The following is a 10,882-nucleotide window of genomic DNA, read 5'->3' as shown; positions in this document are numbered from 1 at the left end:
AATTATTTGTAACTGATGAATTGATTTTGACAAATGATACATAAACAGGAGAAATTGGAGGCTTGTTGGAAAAAAAAATTAATAAGATGGTCCTGGTCCTGTATAAGACTCCACGGCCATCAGGAAAGGGCTGAATTATCCTACTATTATTAAAGGAGACATGTCACAATATGTTAACTCATGCCTTGTCAAGTGAAATTAAATTTCTTTGAAGAAGGAACAAACCTCAACATGATTTTTAAGTAGAGGCAAATGACCAAGAGTGGTGGACATAGTCTTTGCAAAAAAAATAATTTAAATCAGCAACACAGCCCCTTTAAGTATTCTTCTCCCTGAAAATTCTACAATAACCCACTTACTTTAACATCTGCATTTCTTTACGTATAGAGCAATTAATAATTTTTTTTTTTTGAGTCAGTGATAAAAACCCTGTATATGAAAACATAAGCCATTTTCTGGCTTTTTTGTAGTAAAATCATAATAATGTCCTCAAGGTTCTTACAATAATACCTCAGTAAGAGCGATTTAAAGTACAAACTTACAAATTTAAACAGAATACATAAAATACATATGGCACTAGACTGTTGCACTTGCAAGGATGATCCATCATTGCTATGTATTTTGTACATTCTGTTCACACTGAGAAAGGTTGAGTTTAAATAGCCCCCAGTGAGGTATAATTAAGTTTCTAATGAAACAAACAACTGTATTCCCAAACATAACTCCAAGGAAATTTATATAAAATATTCTTTGAATATAATAGCTTTGTAGTCAATATTGAACGCACAATGAGTGCACATGAACAACATACATGTAAAAAGACAAAGAAGAGGTCTTCACCTCAATGAAGATCCTCCTGTCAACAACCACAAACAATATTGATATTCATCTGTCCCATCCTTGTTTCATGACACAAAGAGCTTGACGCTCTTAACTTAACTTTTAAGCCAACATTTTGTGGTCATTCGTGCATGCGAATGGCAGTTTAGAAAACTGGCAAAAGGTACTTGAATTCATGAATTCAGTGTACTGGTACAAGATTTATTTCCTGTCACGTGGGTAGGTGAAATTGCGTCCCTTACGAAAATAATGCCTATTTTATATCTGTTTTATACCTATTTTATATTTTATTTTATTCCTATCATTTTTGTATTTTTTTTTTTACTATTTTTCTGGACTATTTTAAAGCAATTTTTTAACCTATTTTAAACCTATTGTTTTGAAACAAAAAATAGCCAAAAAATAGTCCAGAGTGCTGACCAAAACTTACATAAATTAGCTTTAAAATAGCTTTAAAAAAGACATAAACAGGGTTAAAATAGCTTTGAAATTAAGTCTTGTAATTAACAGGGTTAAAAATAGCTATAAAATAGAGCACATGAGGGCCACATTTACCCACTGAACAATAAGATTTATGAAATGTGGCATGTGCAAAAATAGTAATATTATCTGTAATACAAGTACATATATAGCCAAGTCAAAGGTCCAGAATTATAAAAAACAGTGACATTAATAAATTTGGCCCATTAAATTAAGAAGCAAATGGCAATTGAAACAATATAATAGCTAGCACCAATTGAAATTACAATGACTCAGTGTAAAAATTGTCACTAAGATTTTTGTCCAGTATCCAAGGGTGGAGCTTACACCAGATTAAAGACCAGCTGGAACATCTTGTTTCTGTTTATAATTTATTTTATGTGCTAAAATTGAACGGTTTCTTGATGTGTCATACAGATTTAAGCTTACACTGACATCTTTGTTCAAAAGTCAAAGTTGCAAGTGCATTTTCCACGAGGTCCAACAGATTATGACAGAAATATATAGTGAAAGTAGCCATTACTCCTGTTTGTCAATTGTTTTTCACTTAGCTTTTTAACCAAGTAGCTCTGTTGGTGATTCTATACTTCAAGCTTTTCCGCTTCAATAACTAGAACAGAAGCACACAACATGTGGTTAAAATCAGATCATAAGTTGTGTTCTATAAAATTGACCCCTGAAGGCAACTGCTCAAAACAGAAACATGATTTCAGATCAACTTCTATGACAATTAAGCTTTAAATTGTTTTTGGTTTAAGTTATGATTGTAATACAGAAAAGCTGAAATAGACTAGAAGAAAAAAAAGACCTAAGAAAGACAATTTTAAAGATCCAAAACTCTTCAGCTCAGCATATGGCCAAGATCGAGTTTAGTGATACTTGTAAATATCATTGGAATACTGATTATCAAAAACACCATCTTAAGTCTTAATCCACAAGGCTTGTGATTCTTAATACTTACAGTCTCTTGCAGAGCCAAAAGATCCAGATTTTGTGACTTTCAAACATCTTCAAACATCTTGAAACTTTCAATCGTTCAGTGACCGTTGAAATGCGCGCCTTTCTCAGAGCATTGCATCATGGGTTATAGCAACTCGTTCCCAGGGTCTTAGTAACATTCAAATCCAAGATGGCAGTTCACACATTCTACAGAAGAAACTCAGCTTTTTACTGAATTTAGAGACCTGACACAGGCTGGAAAGTGTTCAGACATCATTTGAAGAAGATTATAATTATTGTCCCAAGTAATTTAACTCTTACAGAGTTAAAACTATCTACTTGTCAGAAGCATGAAATGCATGGTACTCTTTATGAAGAAGTCTCATGTGGCATGTGATTGTCATAATTCTTTCTCATTCAACCTTCTGTGTTCCTAAAGGTAAACTAACTGTTTTGTAATGTATGTTTCTAAAGGAAAACAGAATGTCACCATAAATGGTTGATTCAAGCTTCTCAAATGCCAGATTTCCATAATCAACCTCATTGAATTATTAAGCCTCCATATACTGTTGTTTGAACATTGCTGATGGAATTGTAGATTCAAAGTTTTTGCAGCCTGAAAATCACTATTTATGTGGTAACAATTTAGTGAATCTTGAATTGACAAATAATACAAAATAAAATATATTTCAGTACAAATATACATGCACCTTGCCATTTGAAAAATTCTGTTTGGGTGCCTGGGATAAAATAGAATTAAAATAGAGTATTTTATACATATTTTGCAATGAAAGAGACCAGGGTTAAATCAATGTCCATAAACAGGAATAAAATAGTGTTTTTTAAAGCTATTTTGTCATTAGTCAAAGTTGAGACAGATCTAAACATAGGATTTTCATAGCCTATTTTATGTCTGTTTTGCAAAGGAGCAAGTCATCACCTTTGCTACCCAAAGAAAAATAGGGATAAAACAGTCTATTTCATCACTGTTTTATAGAGGAACACTGATCTAAGAATGTAACATAGGATTAAAATGGCCTATTTTGCAGGCTATTTTTCAGGATGTTATTGGAAAATAGAAATATAATACCCCACTTTGTCTATCTTGCTTAAAAATAGGTATAAAATAAATGAAAAACACAAATAAAATAGAAGCCCCATTTTCTTCATCTGGTAAACTATGAATAAAATAGAAATTTGCAAGGATAAAATAGGACAAAATAGATGTGATAGCATTAAAATAGCCTTAAAATAGAAATAAAATAGGGTTAATTTTGTAAGGGACTCTTTTTTGGCTCTTTTCCCGCTTTGTGTGCGGGATAGGTTAGCCAGTCAGCTCACCACAGTGCCCCATTTTCGTGAGAACCGAACACGGCAGGAACAGGCGCGAGAACAATAATCTAAAATGCTCGAAAATAGACTCCAGTCGCCGGCACCCGCGAAAGGTTGGTTCTTAAATTAAGAAGCTGTATCTTCAATCATCTTTTAAATTAAGAAGCAATTTCCTGTTTTGAAAGGTTTATTTTAAGAAACCCTCCATCCTTGAAATCAATATCTTAAAATAAGAAGCCGATTTTCGGGAAACTCTCAAATAAAGAACATTCATCTCAAATCAAGAACAACCGTCTTAAAATAAGAAATTACCTTTGTCTGGACTAAGAGAAAACTTCTTAATTTAAAACTTCAGGTTTAAGAGTGATTGTCAACCCACCTGGAGCAGAACAAGCCAATGTGTTTGAAGCACATGCTGAATTACCCGCTGGTATTTTAAAAGACTATGGGCTTGGAATTAACTTTGCTATATTTCCCAAGAACTAAATTTATCCACTTACACTGTAGTGATCTGACAAGGAAAGCTACAGCATGCTGCTGTTTAGGATATCAAATTTAGAATGGAATAGACCAAACCAGAATACATAATGATATAATGCAAGTGACTACTTAGAAAGCTGCATGGCAATCCCAAGTTTTAAGAGCTACTGCAAGTGTTCAATATAGTGCATCTGCTTGTATTTTAAAATGTTGTTACAATTTAGTTATCTCAGTCAAAACATCTCACTATAGATGATCTAGGATACAGCTACATGCTAGATTATTCTGAATTCAGTTGGTCACAGTCATTACGAGTCAACAGGAGGAAGTGCTGTGGAGACTGATTTTGGCAAAATATTTAACAGCCAATGTAGGAAATGTTGATATTGGTACATGATCACTGTGTTGTTGACCACAGGACTTGCAGTAAATAATAAATTTTAAACTGATAGATATTTCAAATGACCTGCATAGCACTGTTCTGGGTAAGAAGCTCCCTTTAGTTTACACAAGTTACATTGAACCTTAAACTTCAGCAGAGTTGTGATATGAGGACATGCAATGAAGGCACAGGACCATGAGCAATTCAGTCATTGCTAATTGACTGTGCCTATCATTCACAGTCTTCCAGTTTACTAATTTGTAAGTGAACTTAATGTTGGCTGCTGTTTCCAGAATATGGTTTTCGTGCTATTTTGCTAGTTTTTTTTGTGCTTGTCAGTACTTTGCAAATATTCAGTTTAAAAAGCATACTTTGGAATTGAATTATTATTTGCAAGTAAATGTAAGTCAGTTTTTTTTTCACATCTCCCATCTGCAATTTTAGCTGCAACCACTTTTTAAAATAGCATGAGGTATATTATTTGTCCAAAGCATTCATTCAACCAAGCTTTCTTTCCATTGAGCCTGATTTCCCTTTTACATGGCCACACATGTACTGAGATCCACACAGTACATATTTAATCTTGGATTTGTAAGTTGAACAAGAATTTGCTGGAAGTGTGATCTGGTACAGGGGACGAATACAATTATTTTTTACCACTTACATTAAAGCAAAACATACCCTACTTCTCCCATTAAGCTTCTAGTTTTTTAATTCCATTTATTGCAAATCATTTTTGTTATTTTGAAAGAGCCATAGCTCATTAGCAAGTTATTTATGATTCCTTTTGGTTAATCAGGAATTACAGCGGGCGAAACTCGATTAATCAAGCTTTACACAAGTTTTCAAGGACAAAACATTGCTTTGATTTCGAATTATTCAACCCTTATCTTCGTAGGTTTTACTTCCCAGCTCTCTTATCGTCGAACGAAAACATAATATCTGTCAACAACCATGTTGTTGGCCAGCGATACACTGATACACTTCACACACAAGTCGAGATATCTAAGAAGGATAGTGCCGAAGGTAGGTCCAATTCCGGCAAGTCAAGATCGAATTCGAAGAGACCGTAAAGATTCGACGAACCGCGAAGCTTCGATTCCTAAAATCTGTTTAGTACTGAAAATGGTGGCTTTGTAAATCGACCAGAAGTCATCCACAGCTATTACTTGGCGTGCGGAACATTTCATGTGGATGCACAGGCGGCCCAAGCTCACAATGCGAGGAGTTTTTTTTTTTTTTTTAATCTTTATGCGAACGTGCAGCACGCGAAACGTGACACGGTTACCGCCGACATCTACTATTACATAACGACCGAGTTTGGTTACGCGAAACGTGACCTTCGCCTTGCAGTATGTGGTGTTGTTGTGTTACAACGGTTTGAATTTATAAAGGTTTGTATGGGGAAAAACGGTAATCGACATTATAGCTGAAATTTCGGTATTTTTGCAATAAAAATGACTCACCTCAATGCCTTGTTGTCTTTTCTATTGTCATCTCGCTTCTCAGCTCGATCCGAAGCTATTTAAGCAAGTTGTCGCTTTTTGGTTTTCCTCTACTAAGAAAGAGTAAAGGCTACACACTCGATTCTGGACTGACCCCCGCTCGAAGCGAAAAAAAAAACACTGAAATCCCGCCAGCCGCCCCAATTCCTCCGCAGAATCATAGTACAGGTTTAAGCGCTCCCTTGCAGTTAAATTCCAAGCCAAATTCATCTCCACAGCGCACGATACAAAGCTCTGAATCGAAGAAAGCTAACCATCCGGAATCAGTGATCATGCTGCCGGCACCATTTGTGGACACATTCGAAACCCGAGCGGAATGCCGGGCTAACAAATTGACCCTGACCAGGGGAAGGGAGCGCACAGTTCTCGACAAGCCAGGTACTTTGCTCCACGGTCCTCTGGAAAGATTTTTGTCCAGGCCGCCGACGGAGCATTGTTGTGACAAGCCAATCAAAGCAACGACTAGACGTGTTTACAAATGTGAGATACTTTGATAACTCTCAGAGAAAACCCTTCATAATAGCTAAGGAAATTTGCTTTAGTTTTGTTGCATCACAGCCATATTATGTCTTACTCTAGATTTAGCAGTTTTTCAGTATCAAATTTTGTCCTTTAACGGTGTACTTTTCCGTAGCAAAGAAAATATTTGAAACAGGTTTCAGGACGGACACCGGTGCCAACAGATCGCGTTTAAATTTTCGCACGTCTAAAAATCGTTCGCATCTTGATTTCGTTCAAATGCTTTACAGGATAAAACTAAACGCTGATCAGAAACGAATAGTTACATTTGCTGCCAAGGGGCACAACCTTCTGATCACCGGCCAAGCTGGAGTTGGGAAAAGTGAAGTGATTAAACGAATCCTATCAGTTGCAAAAGCACGTGGAAGAAAGATAGGTGTGATATGTTCGAGCGGTATCGCCTGCCAAGTTTACGACCGTGGAGTTGCGTCGACGGTCCATTCATTTTATGGGTTGATGACAGCCGAATTGCCTTGGCGGCAGGTTATCGACCGATCTTTGTGTAACTCTCTGGTTTGCGACCGTGTGAAGGCTATTGATGTGATTATATGGGATGAAGCTAGCATGCACAGTAGGAGAATGTATCTATTCGAGATCGCGTGAAGGGTTTTCTCTGAGAGTTATCAAAGTATCTCACATTTGTAAACACGTCTAGTCGTTGCTTTGATTGGCTTGTCACAACAATGCTCCGTCGGCGGCCTGGACAAAAATCTTTCCAGAGGACCGTGGAGCAAAGTACCTGGCTTGTCGAGAACTGTGCGCTCCCTTCCCCTGGTCAGGGTCAATTTGTTAGCCCGGCATTCCGCTCGGGTTTCGAATGTGTCCACAAATGGTGCCGGCAGCATGATCACTGATTCCGGATGGTTAGCTTTCTTCGATTCAGAGCTTTGTATCGTGCGCTGTGGAGATGAATTTGGCTTGGAATTTAACTGCAAGGGAGCGCTTAAACCTGTACTATGATTCTGCGGAGGAATTGGGGCGGCTGGCGGGATTTCAGTGTTTTTTTTTCGCTTCGAGCGGGGGTCAGTCCAGAATCGAGTGTGTAGCCTTTACTCTTTCTTAGTAGAGGAAAACCAAAAAGCGACAACTTGCTTAAATAGCTTCGGATCGAGCTGAGAAGCGAGATGACAATAGAAAAGACAACAAGGCATTGAGGTGAGTCATTTTTATTGCAAAAATACCGAAATTTCAGCTATAATGTCGATTACCGTTTTTCCCCATACAAACCTTTATAAATTCAAACCGTTGTAACACAACACCACCACATACTGCAAGGCGAAGGTCACGTTTCGCGTAACCAAACTCGGTCGTTATGTAATAGTAGATGTCGGCGGTAACCGTGTCACGTTTCGCGCGCTGAACGTTCGCATAAAGATTAAAAAAAAAAAAACTCCTCGCATTGTGAGCTTGGGCCGCCTGTGGCCAGTTGAGCCACTTAGTGCATCCATAGTTAGATAGGGTGGTGCAGCTTGACCACCAAATCATGTCCTTCTGCTTCTTCTGCTTTGTACCAACATATAGAATTCTGTATAGATATGCTGGAGAAAACAAGTTACTTTATAAGACAATATTTGAAAACTACCTGGATGGTGTTGAAATTTGGTGGTAATTTCGATGAAGAAGGCTTTTTAACGTATCCTGGCCTCTAAACCGTTATGTACTGAGAATCTGCATTCACCTATCTTTCAAAAGGTGTATTTAACTTAGACATCTGTAGAGATGTAGTGGAGAAAAAAATATTTTCATGAGTCGGTAGCACTGTGAAGTTGAAAGCTAAATGGATCCTGTTGTTGATTATAGACTATTTAGCGCATCGTGATCTTTGAATCGTTATGTACTGTAGAATTTGCATTAACTTAGCTGTCATTAGTAGTATTTAAGGAGGCTGGAAACAGTTTCCAGCACTTTTCTAATAGCTATAGTTACCATAGCAACAATATGGCCTGTTTAAAACACCCTTAATTGTAGCATTAAGCGCTTATAACTCAAAAACGAACTTGGTGACCCCTCTTTTTATTATCGAGTTATCATTGTGATTTTCGAAACTTTAAGGTGGCTCTGGACCCTCTCTACAGAATTTGTTAAAACTTTTTAAAAAGTTGCATCTTATCATGCTTATCGCAATTCGATAATAAAAAGTGGGGTCACCAAGCTCACTTTTGAGTTATAAGCCCTTAAAACTAACATTAAGGGATTTTTAAACAGGTCATACTGTTTCTTTTGTAACCTATTGTGCCACAAAATTAACATCAACATGTTCACCAATGATTGGGCAATTTTTTGATACCACGATTGTGGTATCAACTGATGTAGAGTGGTTATAATGACCCATCAAAATCTACATCCTGGAAAGTACTGGAAACTGTTTTGAGTCACCATGACTTGGGAATCTGAGGAGATGTACTAAAGAAAACATATTATTTACATTTTACACATGCGCTGCTTGTGATATAGTGTCCCTTTAACATCACAAGGGTAGTTCTGACACGGTATGTTGTCATGGTAACATGGAGCACTCATATAGTAGAATCTTACTGCCAAGAATCCAACATTTCCGACACAAGTTGATTGACGTCTCTTTTCTTCACATTTGATCAAAATTTGGTTGGGTTTATGACGTCATCACTAGTCTAATTTGCATATCTTGAGAACTTGAATCTCTAAAACGAATAGAGACATTTGAAAATAGTTAACAGCATTTTTCCTCTCTTTCAGTGTACTTATTTTTTAAATTGCTTAGATAGGACAGGTTTGAATTTCATGATAGTAGCACTTTTACTTGCAAAGTTAAAAAACACCACATTCATTGTTGATGCAGCTATAATTTCTAAAAGTTCCTATTAGGGTAATGTTCAACTGATGCATCTCCCATAAGGAAATCTTTGGTACTTGATATGGTGTCAATTCTAAACCTCTTTATTTTAACAGGACTGTTGTTCTGGTCATAAGAAGCAAGTTGTTTGTTTTTCTGGGGGCAGAACAGATTGCCATCACAGTTTCATTCTTTTCTTGGATCTGGAATTCAAAATATTTGTCGTGGTATACTGGTAATACATTATTGGTCACACTCTGGCAACAGGTTTTCAGCCATTACTGTTGAGCAAAAATGAGCAATATCAAGATTGTATAAAAGAAATAAAATTACAACTATACCATAGTTCTGTGCTACTCGTCCCCCTAAAATACCTTATATTCATACTTACAATGTCATTGAAAGTCAGTGTTTGTACATAATTGTGGTGTTATGGTGAAATACATATGGTTACAATTGCATAGTATAATGCTTGTTGGAATTTTTTGGTCTCTGCTGTCATTCATTTAATGCTTATGCATAGACATGCCTGTGTTATGCCTGTGTAATAATTACATAAATAAGGTAAGTAGCACATGAAAATTATCTCTTTACTCTTACATCATCATCGAGACCCAGGGGCAGCTAGTCGGGACGATGCGATATTTTCGGGCGGCGCGATAGTTAACTTCAAGAACGGGAGAGTCCCTTCTCCCGCTCTTGAAGTAAACTTTCGCCCAAAACTATCGCGTCACCCGAAAATATCGCATCATCCCGGCTAGCTGCCCCTGGGTCTCCGAGGATGCTGTTACACGAGCTGAGGAAAAAAAAAGATTTTTATCGGTACTGATTTTTATCGATTGACTAGTCCAGGCTAAGGGTCAGTAAAGCTTTGTCCTCCAAACGTATTCAGCCTTGAGAGCCTAGAAGGAAAACGTTTTTGACGACGAAGGTTCTTATACACAGCCATTTGCAGAATAGCATCTTTACACTGTCTGATATTCATCTCGATTCATCGCTGCACCATTGAACATGATAGAATAAGAATAGCTTCTATTTTGTTATGCCACTTTGTGCAAAGCGTCCTGACACATGGAAGGGGTCTTGTGTTCTGTAGTGGTTTGCCTAGCACTGTTGAACTACAAGTAGCTGCTTACCTGAGCGTTTAGTAACCAAGGACATGGGCGCCGTACATGCAGCTCCCAGCGTATCGAGGAAAATCAACTCAAATCAATCATTCCCAGTCATCCCTCCCTAGCCACAATGGCCAAAGAAGACATGATCACCACTCATTTGCATATTATTCGTCGAAAGTTGGAAAGACATATCTGTCAGGGAGGACACAGCTGCAACGCTACGCATGTATACCTCAGAAAATCGAGTAATCACAGGTAATAGGGAAGTTAAGCAAAGACGACGGCGGCACCTAATGAAACAGGAATTTTAATAGATCAATTTTGATGTATTAAAATTCAGCCTAAAACAATAGACTCCGGGGAATAACTGTAGAGTTTGTGGGGTTTATTCCCCAGAGCCTCGTGCTGGGGTCTATTGTTGTAGGCTGAATTTTAATATATCGAAATTGGTCAATTTAACTTTGAATTTCGCAATTAT

The sequence above is a fragment of the Orbicella franksi genome, chromosome 6 (assembly GCF_964199315.1).
Source record: "Orbicella franksi chromosome 6, jaOrbFran1.1, whole genome shotgun sequence".
Taxonomy (NCBI): Eukaryota; Metazoa; Cnidaria; class Anthozoa; order Scleractinia; family Merulinidae; genus Orbicella; species Orbicella franksi.
The sequence above is the reverse complement of the archived record's forward strand: the minus strand, read 5'-3'. Positions refer to the sequence as shown.